Below are 16,593 nucleotides of genomic sequence, written 5' to 3' on the forward strand. Positions count from 1 at the left end.
TTATTGGACGTTTTAATCAGATTTTCGAAAAAATTACCGGAAATATTATTAGGTGTTAAAAAATGATCAGTAATATTAAAAAATGATGTTTTAGGTAAAAATAATAATATTACCGGTGATTTTTTACCGATTTTATTATTTAAACAATAACAAAACCGATAACGTCTTATTTTAGTCTTCTATTAAGGTGCCGCACTGTAAAACTGACCTCGCATACAGTTAACAAATTATTCTTAATGTTGAGTTGAGCAAATATTGTTTTCTTTAAATAAACAAAGAAAGAAAGAAAAAATTCATCTTCAAACCAAACGGGAAAGAAACATCATCATTGGGCTTCCAGAAATAGTACCACATGCAATGAATGGCATAGTAAAATTTGTTCCTACCACATATGGCTGCACTTACTGCCGAAACCATAGCAATCAATTCTTCACTTGCGTCAGCAGTCAACAGCTTTTCCAAGTCATTTGTGGGTTCATATGAAAAATTCAGTTAAACGTTACTCTCACCACCCGAGTTCAGCCTGGAAATACATCCGATGAGCTTACCTGGTGAAGTGCAGCAGATCAGTAATCAAATTGATAAGCAACAATCATTACTTAGCAGCCATCAATGAGAATGTGATCCCGTGAGTATAAAAATTTCCACAACTCCAGGTCATAATCCACGAATGTTTAAGAAGAAGCGATAAAATTTTTCATCGGTTGAGATTCTTTGCCAGTGGCCGATTAGCATGTTAATAAATGGATTTCTACTACTCATCACATACATCGATGCAAACAAATTAATAATTTTTTTCATTCGTTGATCCCCACAATTTTCCACATTATGCGTGATACACTTGTCAAATCATCTTTGATTTTTGTATCTGAATGGGTTCTCCTTTCAGATATGCACCCAAAGAGAAAATGAAAATGGGTAAACAGATTAACTTTGCTGTGGTAACATGTGCCATGAAAATAAAGTACTTTGTTATTTTAGCTATTTTTTATTGAAGGAATATTCATTCCATTTGATTTATTTTAGCTAATCGAGTTTTTTTTCTGAACAAATTAATCTTCTTTTTTCAGTCTATTTTTTTTTTTGTTGACTATATAAGAAATACACACAGAAGTAGAAGATAATATGAACGGTGGCGAATCCATGTTTTTTTGGGGTTGTTTAAAATTGTATGAATTCATATAGGAAAACATTCTTTAAAATTGTATGAATTCATATAGGAAAACATTCACGTATGCCTTAATTTGTTTAAAGACTTCCTTAATTCTAATTAGAGAAAAAAAGCACATATGATAGTACTAAAGCGAACAAACGAATTGAATCAAACACAAGTAACATAGCAACTATTCCATTGCCCAAGCAAAACAGAACTGCAAACCCAACCTTACAAGCTTGCGATATCATCATGTAAGAGTGGAACGAAAAAGCTGGAAGTGTGGCAAAGATGGTAGATTCGAAACTATCGAATTTTACAATCTTGGCTAAAGCATCGGCCACCTTTTACCATCACGTAGAACATGTTGGACCTTAACGATCCAATGACGCTGCCGAAGATTATCCAAATGCGAACTCAAGGAATGAGATCCGTTATAATCTTTACGAAGAATCTGAACCACTTCCAAACTATCAATTTTAAGAATGATGTCTAAAACCCAACACCCACGTCAAAAGGAGACCAAGATAGACACCCAAGCTACCACTGGAACCCAAACCTCCAAGAGCCATGGCTATCTCTAGCTACACCACCACAAGAAGCGGACCCATCCAACTCACTACGAGTGCCATCGGTGCTAATTTTCAACCAATGGTCAGACGGAGGAAGCCAACGTGTAGACCGCGAAGTGCAACGGGCATAATCTGCTTATTCATACAGTTCTCCGCCAAAGCTCGAAAAGTCATATCCACAAGGTGTCGATTACGTTCAATTATACTTCCACCACCATCAACGGGAGACTCAAAAACCTTAACATTCCGGGACAACCATAAATTCCAAAGAATCTAACCAAATAGAAGATCCCGATTAACAGCAGTGTAGCAAAATGGGGCTATTCAGAAAGATTCGTGGACAACCAATCAACCATATCTAGAAACAGAAAATTCATTCTATTAGTTATTAATTTTTAATTGTGTGTAAACTTATATTTATTTATGTCCACTCACATATATATGTTATTAATACATGTATGTTCACCCTAAAAAAATCTGAATCCACCACCGAAGACAAGGACATGAGCAGGGGCTTTCGCCGTGATTGCACAAAAACACCAACATATAGGTATGTTGCCAACATCCTTCATAGTGGCGCTTAGCCTCCGTTGTTGGACCTAAGGGTTAATAAGATCTCCATTCGCACATTGTTGGTCAAAGACAGCAGCCAGGGGGGCTGCTAAGGGAAGAAAAATGGGGGGCTGCTAAAACAAATTGGGGAGGGGGGCTGCCCAAAATATTTTTATTTTTAATTACAATATTAGTCCCTAAGTTTTAACTATAAATACCCTAGCTCATTTAGCTTCAAAATCATCCCAAAAATCATTTCTTTCTCCCAATACTAGAGAGCTTTCTTGTGAGTAGTGAGTGTTTTGTAAACACTTGTAAAATTTCTCTTAGTAAAAGATCTGCAGCAGTCCGGAGACGTAAGCATAAATTGGGAACTCCGTTATCAAATTTCGGGTATTATTTTTCCGCTTTTATTTCGCATTCTCACTAATCTGGTTATAGGGAAATTACTTGTACTTGGTTTATTTCCTAACAACTGGTATCAGAGCTTTTGGTTGTGAATTTTGTCAATTTTATGCGAGGTTACTATTCATTACTATTCACGTGAATAGTGAATTTCGTGAATAGTGAAATTCGGTCGGCGATACGAGTTTGTCGACGGAGGTGTTCTAATACACGGCGGTTCGCAGAAATTGTCAGAAACGATCCAAACGAAGCCAGATTCGAGTGGGAGCGATGGCTGCAGACGAAGGGAAGGTGAAAATTGAAAAGTTCGATGGTGCGGACTTTGGCTTTTGGAAAATGCAGATCGAAGATTTTCTGTACCAGAAAAATCTATATCAACCCCTCTCAGGAAAGCAACCAGAGGGCATGAAGGATGAAGATTGGGCTCTTCTCGACAGACAAGCCCTCGGAGTTATCCGACTGACGTTATCCCGAAATGTTGCTTTCAACATAGCAAAGGAAAGACCACGGCAGGTCTTATGGCAGCTCTCTCCAGTATGTATGAGAAGCCATCGGCCTCAAACAAAGTTCACTTGATGAGGCGATTATTCAATTTGCGGATGACGGAAGGGGCATCAGTGGCTCAACACCTGAATGAACTCAACACAATCACAACCCAGTTGAGTTCTGTAGAAATTGAATTCGATGATGAAGTTCGAGCTTTAATTCTCTTATCATCTCTACCAGACAGTTGGAATGCTACTGTTACAGCAGTTAGCAGCTCGTCGGGAAATAGTAAATTGAAATTCGACGATGTTCGGGATCTGGTACTGAGCGAAGAAATTCGACGGAGAGAATCGGGTGAAGCATCAACCTCCTCAGCCTTGCACACGGAGTCCAGAGGGAGAACTTCAGAAAGAAATTCAAATCGTGGCAGATCCAAATCCAGACGGGAAAAATCCAGAACGGGAAAGAAAGATTTTACCTGTTATAATTGTGGCAAGAAAGGTCACTTTAAAAGAGATTGCCGAGCACTGAAGAAAGATACCGGTGCACAGGAATCTGCCAACGTGACAGAGGAGACAGGTGATGCCATGATTCTAAGCGTCACAGTCCGATTGAATCATGGATCTTGGATTCAGGGGCATCTTTCCACTCCACCCCATGCCAAGAAATCATGGAGAACTATATCAGTGGTGATTTTGGGAAGGTTCATCTTGCTGATGATGAAACCTTGAAGATCGTCGGAAAAGGAGATATCCGACTAAAGCTGCCAAACCAGACCACCTGGAAGCTGACAGGAGTGAGACATATTCCTGGCCTCAAAAGAAATCTGATTTCTGTTGGACAGCTTGATGGAGAAGGATATAGTACAACCTTTTCAGGTGTGAATGGAAGATTACCAAAGGAGCACTCGTCATTGCTCGTGGTAAGAAGACTGGTACTCTCTATGTAACCTCAAATTTAGAGAATATCATTGCAGTAGCAGATGCTGATGGAAAATCAAACCTATGGCACCAAAGGCTTGGCCATATGAGCGAGAAAGGAATGAAGATACTTCTGTCAAAAGGGAAGCTGCCGGATCTAAAGAATGTGGATGTCGGACTATGCGAGGATTGCATCTTTGGAAAACAAAAGAAAGTCAGTTTTGCAAAGATTGGCAAGGCACCCAAGGCAGAAAGGTTAGAATTGATTCATACTGATGTATGGGGACCATCCCCAGTTCCATCTCTTGCAGGCTCACTATATTATGTCACCTTCATCGATGATTCAACAAGGAAGGTGTGGGTTTATTTTCTGAAGAAGAAATCAGAAGTCTTTGATACCTTCAGAAAATGGAAGGCCATGGTGGAAAATGACACTGGTTTGAAAGTCAAGCGGTTGAGGTCTGACAATGGAGGAGAGTACAGAGACAGTAGATTCAGAGATTTCTGCGCAAACAATGGGATCAAAATGGAGACAACAGTTCCCAAGACACCGCAACATAATGGTGTAGCAGAGCGCATGAACAGAACTCTGAATGAACGTGCCAGTATGAGGATACATGCCGGCTTGCCCAAATTTCTATGGGCTGAAGCAATCAACACTGCAGCTTACTTGATCAACCGTGGGCCCTCAGTTCCTTTGGATGGAAGAATACCAGAGGAAGTTTGGAGCAAGAAAGAAATAAACCTTTCACACTTAAGAGTGTTTGTTGTATTCTTATGTACACATAGACTCTGCTGAAAAGAAGTAAGCTTGATGCTAAGTCCAACAAATGGCCTTTGTTGGTTATGGCGGTGATGAGTTTGGTTACCGGTTTTGGGACTACGAAAATCGAAAGATCATCAGAAGCAGAGACGTCATTTTCAATGAAAATGTGATGTACAAAGACAGGTCAACCGCAAATCAAGTAATACCGAGGCTGAAACAAAGGAATTTGCTGAGTTCGAGGAGATTTCTGAAAATGATGTTCAGATCAGTCCTGAAGCAGTTCAAGAGGAAGAACCAGGCACACCAGAACTGAGACGCTCCTCCAGAATTCCTAAACCAACCCAACGGTATTCACCTTCTTTACACTACTTGTTGCTGACTGACAATGGTGAACCAGAGTGTTATGATGAAGCAATGCAAGTGGAGGATTCAGTCAAGTGGGAGTCTTCCATGAAAGATGAGATGGACTCGCTTATGTCAAATCAGACGTGGGAATTAGCTGAATTACCACTAGGCAAGAGAGCGCTCCATAACAAGTGGATTTACAGGATCAAAGAAGAGCACGATGGGAGCAAACGTTACAAAGCAATTGGTTGTCAAAGGCTTTCAGCAAAAAGAAGGTATTGATTACAATGAAATTTTCTCTCCAGTCGTAAAACTGTCTACAATCAGACTGGTGTTGAAAATTGTAGCTGCAGAGAATTTACATCTTGAGCAGTTAGATGTAAAGACAGCTTTCCTTCATGGTGATTTGGAGGAAGAAATCTATATGAGGCAACCAGAAGGCTTCATAAAAGCAGACAAGAAAAACCTGGTATGCAGGTTAAAGAAGAGCTTGTATGGTTTAAAACAAGCTCCAAGACAGTGGTACAAGAAGTTCGATAGTTTCATGAGTAGCAGTGGTTTTACCAGATGCCAAGCAGATCATTGTTGCTACATCAAGAGGTTCGACAACAGCTTCATATTTTATTATTGTACGTTGATGATATGCTCGTTGCAGGCTCAGATATGCAAGAGATTATAAACTTGAAGCAAAAATTGTCGAAGCAGTTTGCTATGAAGGATCTCGGCGCTGCAAAGCAGATTCTTGGATGAGGATCAAAAGAGACACAAAGTCGGGGACTTTGATGTTATCACAGGCTGAGTACATCAACAAAGTACTCTCCAGGTTCAACATGCAAGATGCTAAACAGTAAGTACACCTTTAGGTGTTCATTTCAGACTCTCCAAAGACCAATCACCAAAGACGAGGAAGAACGTGCACACATGGTGAAGGTGCCGTATGCCTCAGCAATTGGAAGTCTGATGTATGCCATGGTTTGTACCAGACCAGATATTGCTCATGCAGTGGGAGCTGTTAGCAGGTACATGAATAATCCGGGCAAGGTACACTGGGAAGCAGTCAAATGGTCCTCAGATATCTGCGGGGTACCACAAACAAAGCACTTTGTTTCAAAAGTGGAGATACGATACTGACAGGCTATGTAGATGCTGACTTAGCCGGAAATATTGACATCAGAAGGAAGCCAGCAAGAGATGGTTTTGGCTCCAAAGTTTCTTGGACGAGTTAGGTAGAAACAAGAAAACAATGTCTTTATTGCGACATCAAAGTGCTATCCATCTAGCGAAAATCCGTCTTTCATTCCAGGCCGAAGCACATACAATTGAGATATCATTTTATCCGGTCTCTTCTGGAAGATGGGATTTTGAAACTTGAAAAGATTAGTGGAGCTCAAATCCGGAGACATGTTAACAAAGACGGGACCACGGACAAACTGAAGTTGTTGTTCAACTTCAGTTGGCATGCTAGATAAAAGACCAAAATACTGCTGCTCGATCGAGGTGTGAAGACAGATTGAAATTAGTCTTCAAGTGGGAGATTGTTGGTCAAAGACAGCAGCCAGGGGGGCTGCTAAGGGAAGAAAAATGGGGGGCTGCTAAAACAAATTGGGGAGGGGGGATGCCCAAAATATTTTTATTTTTAATTACAATATTAGTCCCTAAGTTTTAACTATAAATACCCTAGCTCATTTAGCTTCAAAATCATCCCAAAAATCATTTCTTTCTCCCAATACTAGAGCTTTCTTGTGAGTAGTGAGTGTTTTGTAACACTTGTAAAATTTCTCTCTTAGTAAAAGATCTGCAGCAGTCCGGAGACGTAAGCATAAATTGGCTGAACTCCGTTATCAAATTTCGGGTATTATTTTTCCGCTTTTATTTCGCATTCTCACTAATCTGGTTATAGGGAAATTACTTGTACTTGGTTTATTTCCTAACACACATTGTATCCAAAAAGAAAAAATCTTCAAAAAATATATAGGTAGGTAGTTCGAGAAAACAAAAACAGATGTAGTAGCTGAAAATAAGCTCTAATCCTACAAACAACTCAACCATAGTATCTGCCAAAAAGCATATTCAAACTCAACAACCAAAATGAAAATGAAAGAAACCTTCAAACGAAAAGGAGAACTAATATAATAATCTTTAAACCCGCCCAAACAGAGACTGGGCGTTGGCCAGATATCCCATTCATAGAGGTCCATTGCCAGTTGCAATATCCCTTTAATTGCTCCTTGAATCCATTTGATAACAAACCACTGGACCCAAAAAATCATGCGTTAGGAAATATTTTTATGTTCCGATTCAGCCCAAAGAGAAATCAATGGTCTTGATCAATGGTCTTGCAACTTTACCTGAACCCCAAGAACAACAGGAATCCACAGTTTCCCTTGTCATTTGCATCAGACCCATCAACCAACTTTGCTAACTACTATTGCTCGACTCTTATTAGTTGCAACACCTGTGATGGCTTTAACTAAGTTCGGAATCCAAGCTTCACCAGTTGGGAAGAATCTACATTGAAACAAAATATAATCAACGCACTTATAATTACGAAAGGTAATCAATTGAGAGCAGAAGACGGAAAAGAAGAGAAAAATCAAACCTTTTCGTCTTTGTCATTTTTATTGCATCTCCCAGTGTTTTCAACCAGAACAACGGGAATGGCAGATCCTACAACCATTAAAACCAAAGAAATATCTGATAACGTAGTCCAGCATTCGAAGCATATCATCAGAAAAGAAATAGTAATTAATTAAAATAAATTTACAAGCTAAAATATCTTCTCAGACAATGAAGTCTGGTTATAATCTGCCTATCCTTTCCCTTTCTTTTTCTTGAATTATCCTCGTTTTAAAAGTGACTTCAGGTTATATTAATATCTATATGATCAGAGCCCAGTGCCCACCAGCCAGAAACGAACCACTCCAAGTCCAAACTGCAGCAATAGGAGTAAATTATCTATATTTAAGGCTGGTATTGAACCCACTCACCTATTACTATTTGTATCTTATAACGAAGATTAGGACAGCTTGAGCTAAAGAAGTGGCGAAGGTTAGTGGTAAGTAATTTATTTCTACAGGAGGTGTCAACAATCAGAAAACTGGACAAACTGTTAGGGTCAAGAGTTCAAAAGAGCTTAATCGCTTCTCTCTCAATGAGAAACTTTGGTTGTTTGTGGATGAGCATATCTTCAGATCAAAGGCAATTCTAGGAGCAGATAACCAGCCCAGAGCTCCTCCACTCTCTCAAAACTACCAAATACTAACTGCTCCTACAATGTGTGGAATCATTCAACTCTCTACTTTAGTAAACTAGAAGTGAGCAACAAAAAAAGTTATAGCCGGCACATGCAATTTTAATGCAACAAATAAGCTTCTCTCTTCATTTTAACATAATTATTCAGGCAATCCAACAAGTCTCCACCTAAATAAACTTACATACCTCAAGATCCCTTTTCCTAATCCGAGCTCCCATACGAATGGCCTTTAGACACCCTGATCTTTTAGAGAAAACATCATAATTCAGTCCATCTGGTGGGCAAAGCTGTGCATGAGTGAGCACAAGCAAACTTTTGAGCCAAATTTCTTTGTCAAAACTGTTTGTGATAGCCATAGTGATCTGCTTATCCAAGTCGTCCACTCTATATGCATCCAGGCGATCAACATAAAGTAAAACATCTATGGTCTTATTCAAAAGAAACCTGCATGATAATTAAAGGATTGCTCTTAAGCAAAATGAACCATACCATGTGGTAAGAGTAAATTTAACTACCATTAGCTGGAATTACTCAATTAGCTAAATTCACCATCTAACAAATAAGAAGCTAACTTTACTGCTCAATTCTAGCACTGACCCTTTTATCAGCTCAAGAGCTTGGTGATTGACATATCCAGCCTCCACAAGTCCAGGTGTATCAATCACATTCAATGTAAACCCTGCCCAGGAACGTGAAACCATCACGGGTCTCAGCCCCTCTGCCTGGAAAACAACCAAAAAAATACAATGATGATTGAAACTTAAGAAATCTAAAACAGCACACATGAATCCAAATGAACAGATAAAAGCAATACTGACCTGGAAAGCAGTTACTCGAACAACTTGCTCTCCAATAAGAGAATTGATAGTGGAGGACTTTCCCACACCACCTTTTCCCATAACAAGGATAGTCAAAGCGTTGACATTCTTCGATTTTTAACAACAAAAACAATCATCCGTAAATATGTTATTACGGCAACAAAAAATGAAAAAGGATAAAAAGATTCTATAAAAAACCTCTTGCTTCAATTTGCCCAACAACTCGAACAACTTTGATTGTGTAGCAGCGGGGAATTGTTGAAGGCCGAGCCATTCACGAGGCAGAGGAGTACCCATCTGCATAGAATTCGAAAAATATATATCACAAAAACTGAATAAATAAACCCTATAAATGGATAACAGTAACATGCTAAAATGCTGGACCCATCTTGGAATGCAGCTAAAAGAGAGAGATGGGTCGATTTTCTTTTCAAAGATAATGAAATAACAAAAGAAGTGGAGAAGAAATCTGGGTTTTACCGGTCTATCTTGAGAAGTGCGACTGGGGAAAAAAAGGAAAGAATTGGCGGAGGTTATTAAGAGGCGGTTGGTGGGAAAGAAAAAAGGAAAAGGTTATCTTATCAGAGAAGTAGTGTTTGTTTTTTGACTTTTTTCTGCCCTGCAGCAGTAGCGAAATGGTTCTTTCGCGGATCAGTAGACTCACTGAGTCTGCTATTTCCTTATTTGTAAATTTTTCCGAGTTATATTAATTTTGGAAGAAGTGGGCTCAACATAAAGTTCACATGGGCTTATTAGCCCGAATTAAATGATTAAGCTGCTCGAAAATGATTGGGTTTTGGTTGATTACTTGAATAAGGTTATTTTTTTTATTTAATACAATATGTAAATTTTGCATAGAATTTAATTATTTAATAACTATTTATTTATTTTTATTTTAAAAAACTTGATACTAAACACATTTTCATTATTTTCAAAAATTAGTTCTCATTTATATTAAACAAACGTGTTTTTTAATTTTTGAAAAGTTAAAACTAAAAAGTATTTTTTTAAAAAAAAACAAAAACATAAAATATTTTGTAGAATCAAATGAACCTTAAAATTTTAAAAATTCATATTTGAACTAACTTACATATCTCTAATAGTTTCCTTCTAAAATAGAATAATTTATAAGGACGTAAAAGGATCATTCTCACTTTTATTCTCTACCAAACACACCCAAAATTTATTTTATTTTCATTTCCTCACCCCTCCTTCAGTTCAGTTTTCCCATTAAACCAACCAGCCAAAGATTAAAGGAATAAAATCAAATAAATGAAGAACAGTTATATTTAAAACGTAGTTTTTCATATCTAACCCTCTTCTCTCGCCTAAGCCACGTAATGAACATTTGGTGTGATAAAACAGTGTGTATAGGGATTAGATGGAGAGAAAAAGAGTGTGAAACATTAAATGAATAAATAAGTGAAAGTAGAATTATATCTTAAACATGATTTTCCACGTCTTATCTCGTCTATAAAATAGAGGACACACGCGCAATATCTTCCATCGGTAAAATTAAGATATTGTGATTGGATAGGAAGGAGAAGAGCGTGAAGCATTAAGGGATTATTTAATCTTCACCAGGGCAGTGGCCGATGCGGCGCAAACTGCGCGAAAAGGGCCCCCAAAAAATATATATATAGTGGCGTTTTTCCAATAAACGCCATTATAGATTGATCTATTCCGACGTTTTTCAAAAAAACGCTATTATTATTACGGCTTTATTGATAAACGCCATTATAGATGGATCTATCGCTGCGTTTGTTAAAAAACGTCACTATTATTGCCCCGAAATCGAATATATTTAGAAAATAGAGGTCTTTTATAAGAATTTGTAAAGGGCCCCGAAAACCTAATTACGACTCAGATCTTCACTTATAGCTGCATCCTCTTCAAAAGGTATGTTGTCTTGCCTTGTCCAATATGCTATGCATTTTTGGAGCATCCAGTAAAAACTGAAGATTGATATATTTACCCCACACATCCCTTTTATACATAGGAACATCATTTGGCATTATCATAACTTTAGAAAACACGAATTGTTTTTTTATCCTTGAATTGTGATTTTTTTTAAAAATTACGTATTATTATCTAAAGAAGCATATAACTGCTGCGAAGTATAAAGAGAATCCCTAACAAGGAGTTAATTCAACCTCCAAGATATATAAAGGTTGGCATTTAACTTTGTCAACACGATTTAAGCATTTGTGAATAAGTCGTATACGAACTATATTCTTTATACAGGAGAAAGGATCCTCGACAAAGCGACACTACCTTTAAAATGCCTAAGATTCCTTTTCAACCAAATGCTATACACGAAAGCATTCCATGAAAGCTTTAAAATGACCAGCAGCAGAGATTTACCTTTTAGATACACAACAACCCAAGCCAGCTCATCGAATACCCTAGAAAGGGGATAATAAAAAATTATGGTCCTCGATTCTAAGTCAGCCCACAAAAAAGGTAAACATTCGCCACCGTCAGACCTATCCTCTGCAAACGATCATACATAGGAAGTCTATCAAGGATTGTCATTCACCTAATAATAGGATGTTTGGGGATGTGTAAGGGAAACCAAAGCAACTTTTGCCAAACCACTTTGTATTTCTTTTCTCTAATTACCTCCCAAATCAAATACCCCTTGAAAAACCCCACTAAGATCCCATTGAAAGAGATGAAAACCCGAGAGGATGTAATACAAATACTAATCCATCATCTAAAATTCTCAAATAGCCCTGTTGCTTCCAGCAGCTTAAGCAAGAATTTTCATCAACGGAGTTGAATGATTTCTGAAGGTCTACCTTAAGGGCACATCGAGGGAAGAGGGACCTTCTACTGTAACCCTTAAGTAGCTCTTGAGCGAGGAGGACATTGTCAGTAACACTTTTCCTTTAATAAAGGCTGACTGATTAGGTGACATCATATTAGGGAATAGCTCCACCAATCTCGAGACCAAAGCTTTGGTGATGATCATATAAATCACGGAGCAACATAAAATGGTACAAAATCTTTAGGCCTCAACGCATTAGGCACCTTAGGGACCAAAGCTATGGCGGTGGCATTAAAAGCTGGCAACAACGATGAGTCTGAAAAAAGACTGGACGACCTTTAAGAAATCCTTCCCAACAATATCTCAAGCAGCCATAAAGAAAATCCAACTGTAAAACCATTTATCATTCCTTGTTTAAATAGACCCTCTTTGATTTCTGCATTAGCGACAGGTCTGTTTAGAACATCAATCGCAATCGCAGAAAGACAGAACTGTAACAGATCAGATAAAGCTTCAACTAACACCCCTGGACTGCTTCATCTTTACTACTAATAAGCCCAGTAAAAAACCAAACCATCTCAGAGGACATATCATCAAAAGTTTCAAGTATGTTCCCACCATCATCTATAAGCAGACGAACAATACTCTTTTTTTTAGAGCTGGCAGCATTATGAAAATGTAATACCCAAAAAATAACTAAAATGAATAAATTGAAAGTTTGGTGGCCAAAGTATAGAGTTAACAAAAGTTTAGGGACTGAATGATAATTTTTGAGAAAATTGGTATTTTATTCACGTTAATGAATAGTTTTAAAGAAATATTTTTTACCGATCTCTGATAAGAAATATTTTATAAATATCATGGAATACGAGTCAAAAATATTTTTTTGAAAATTATCATTTAGTTCCTGAACTTTTCTAAATGTATACTTTGATCACTAAACTTTTAATTTATTCACACTAACCAAAGTTTTTTGGATATTACATAAAAAAAAAACTGTAGCCAACATCACCCTCTCGAATTGCGATTTTATTCCTAAAAATTATTAGGAATTGATTAAAAAAAGGGAAAACTACTTCAAATACCATCGGATTTTATTTGTTGACTCGTTTATATGATTGAACTTTTAATTTTACCAATTATAATATTGAACTTTAGTTTTTATATCCAAATATACAACCCTGACGTTAAGTTAGCAATGAGACGATGACATGACTAACGTATGCTAACGTGACCTACCACACTAAAACAACATCGTTTTGGTGCAATTGTTTTGATACTTAAAATAACGTCGTTCTAGACACTAAACTTTAGGTTATATCCATTTTGCTACTCAACTTTTAAACACTTTGATTTTTTAGCACTTAACTTTTTTGCCATCACTGGCAGCCACGCACCACACGTCATCAGTCATATTTTATGGCAAGATTGATACCAAATCTTTCATATTTCACTCATCGTTATTATCTTAGGATTGATTTTCCACGAAATCAACTCAAAATCAATGAAAATCCATTTTAAAAATCAACATATTAATACTCTGATCTATTTCATTGAATGTTTGATGAGGCTAGTTTTGAGGTATATTATTCGTCTTCTCGAAATAATGTTTTTCACCATTCAGTTTTTTTAATAAATACTTGATATCCCATAAATTTAAGAAAGCCTCTAAACATATGAGAAAGGGTAGATTTTTTTCTTGTTTAATTTCGTCGAATTTAAGTGAGTTTTGTAGAGAACTAATCATACGAGAAGACTGAGTGTGAAATGCGAACATTTTGGTATAGATTTTGTCGCGAAAGATGATCAGTGATTGGTTGTCAGTGGCATAAGAAAGTATAGTGCCAAAAAATTAAGTTGTTTAAAAGTTCAGTGGCAAAAGTGACACATCCTAAAGTTCGTTGTCTAAAACGATATCGTTTTAGCCAAGTCATCGTCCCGTTAGCGACTTAACGACGGAGTGTCATAATTGAACGTAAAACTAAAGTTTAGTGCTATAATTGACAAAATTAAAAGTTCAATGGTATAAACAAACCAAAAGACAAAGTTGAATGTTATTTGAAATTGTTTTCCCTTAAAATAAAAAGGTAAGTCCAAATAAGAGCAACAGCAGAAGAAAAGCCTCCATAGTCCATAAACGTATATAAAACCTGAAAACCAAAAATCATAAAAGATACGAAATGATGTCTGGTGGGCGCTGGCCCTGGAGTTTGACCTTCCGCATACGTCAATTCCCCCCAACAAAATAGTTTAAACACTGATAAGAAAAGCGTGACATCTTCAAGGATGGAACCCCAAACACTAATAAAGTAATCAAAAGGCAGCGCGACCGCGACAAGAGTGGTTGACAACTTACCATCAGATCGTATCTGACCTTCAATTTTTACGAAAGAAAGAAAGAATACTTCTCCACGTTTGGGGTACAATCACTAGAGTTCAATTACGATCTGTTCACTGCTATTGCTGTTTGAGGATTTGTTGCTGAAAAGTCTTTGATTTGGATAGTTAACGAATTTATGCATAGGTGGTAAAAGAGAACATGAACACTTACAAATATAAAAAATCAAACCCTTAGTGTGTTTTTGGAAGAATGTGAGATTCTCATGGGAATGGAATCCACATTCCCCGTTTGGTTGGCCGGGAATGTCATTCCCGGTAATCTTATTACTAATAGTGGATTTTTTGGGTATATTATCGGGAATGTCATTACCTCCCTTTCCTTAGGTATTGTTGGATTACCGGCGTTTTTGACTAAAATGCCCTTAATTTTTTCTTTAAAAATATCATTATTTGTCATTGAATAAAAATTATACGAATGTTAAATTATAAATTTATCATTAAACTATTTTAGATTTACAAAAAAATCTATAATTAAAATTTTATATGAAGTTCAGTGATTAAAATAAAATTTTACCATTTCATTAAACCTTTTATATTTTCAATTTTGTAAAAAAAATTATATAAAATTTATGAATTTAAATTTTTAAAGAAAATATATAAATATTTTTCAACTTGTTAAAAAAATATTTAATAAGAATAATTTGGTCAAATACATTCCAATAATCTGTTATTCCTTAACCAAACACGGTAATCTTACATTCATGCTAAACCAACCAAACACAAAATACAATATTCTCATAATTCTATTCCTTAATAATCTTTTATTCTCACTGATGATCTTACATTCCGTGAACCAAATGCATCCTATACTTCAGGGGCAATTCCCAAAAAGCAAATTAGAATGTTTGTGCTACAAAAGGACATGAAAAACAGAAAAAGCAATTAAGTGGAAGAACAACTCACCTAACTCAGAGTGCCTTTTCAACGCCACTCATATTCAACAAGCACTACAACTTTGAAGTTCCAAATGCTTTTACCAGCTTTCAATGAGAACAAAAAATATATATAACTTGAACAGCTTTTGGAAACCATTAGCTTACACTTTTGGAAAGGTAACATTCTTCTTAAGAAAAAAACCATGGTTTTGTTTTTTTAATCAAATAGTGCGAAACAATGAGCTTGCAGTTTTGGTAAGTGTTATATACATTTTGGTTTGTGGCACTTTGCTCAATGCTTAAAAACAATATTCCACTACCATTTTTACTTTATTTCACCAACTTTATACACGTCGAGAAAATGGTTGCATGAGAATGGTGAAAAATATAGATGGATCGAGAGGAAAGCGGAAGGATACAATTGTCTATTAAAAAATTTAAATTATAATATATTTTAAATATTTTCTATTAAAAATTTATTTATGTCCCTAAAAATTTCTAAATTCGTCTCCCTCTAAAACATTAGAAGTTTACTTCTCGTAATAAAATTCTACTCTGGCCTCTATCTAAAAATATATTTCTTCACGACTAATATATGAAATAACAATCTTATAAATTTATAATTTTTATACGAACTTATGCACCCAGCAGACGTGTCACCTTGATTTAGCTTATCTTTTAAACAAAATTTAGAAACTCGGTGAGTTTGATTATCTAAGAAGACGTCAAAACATCATGGGTTATTATTTCTTGCAAGCAATGCCACAATGTGCAAAACATGGCTTTGTTTTTTTAAACAATAATTCAATATTTAATAATCTTTATGATTTCATCATCACTTCATTTAATCAATTCCAGAATGCTTGTAAGCTACAAATAAACATTTCCACTTGGTCGATGTCAATAAATATATCATAAATTATAAATTATGTGTGAATATGGAATACACATGAGTTGACATGTAAATTATCATGTCAAAATTATTAAAAATAATTTATATTTTATGTTTAAAAATCATTCAACTTTTAGAAAAGGTTTAAGATTAATTTAACTAATAATATAAAGAATAAATTAATAAAAAGTACAAATATAATAACTAGATTTGTGATGGTTGTTAATTTAAAAGTCAAAAGCATTTTACTGAGATTCAATCAAACTGGAAGCAACAAATATACTGAAAAACAATAATAAAATATTAAAATTCAGCTGGATCTATAAACGGGACAGAGAAAGAAAGAAGCATATTCTCTCAACTAGGTTCATATCCTGATTCGGGCA

General features: G+C 36.1%; 1 pseudogene; it reads right to left on the reverse strand.

Annotated features, from left to right (window-relative positions):
* Positions 1–7,141: 7,141 nt before the first annotated feature.
* LOC120153445 lies at positions 7,142–9,884 on the reverse strand (annotated as a pseudogene).
* Between the last annotated feature and the right edge of the window lie 6,709 nt (positions 9,885–16,593).

Source organism: Hibiscus syriacus, unplaced genomic scaffold, assembly GCF_006381635.1.
Source record: "Hibiscus syriacus cultivar Baekdansim isolate YM2019G1 unplaced genomic scaffold, ASM638163v2 tig00111100_pilon, whole genome shotgun sequence".
NCBI lineage: Eukaryota > Viridiplantae > Streptophyta > Magnoliopsida > Malvales > Malvaceae > Hibiscus > Hibiscus syriacus.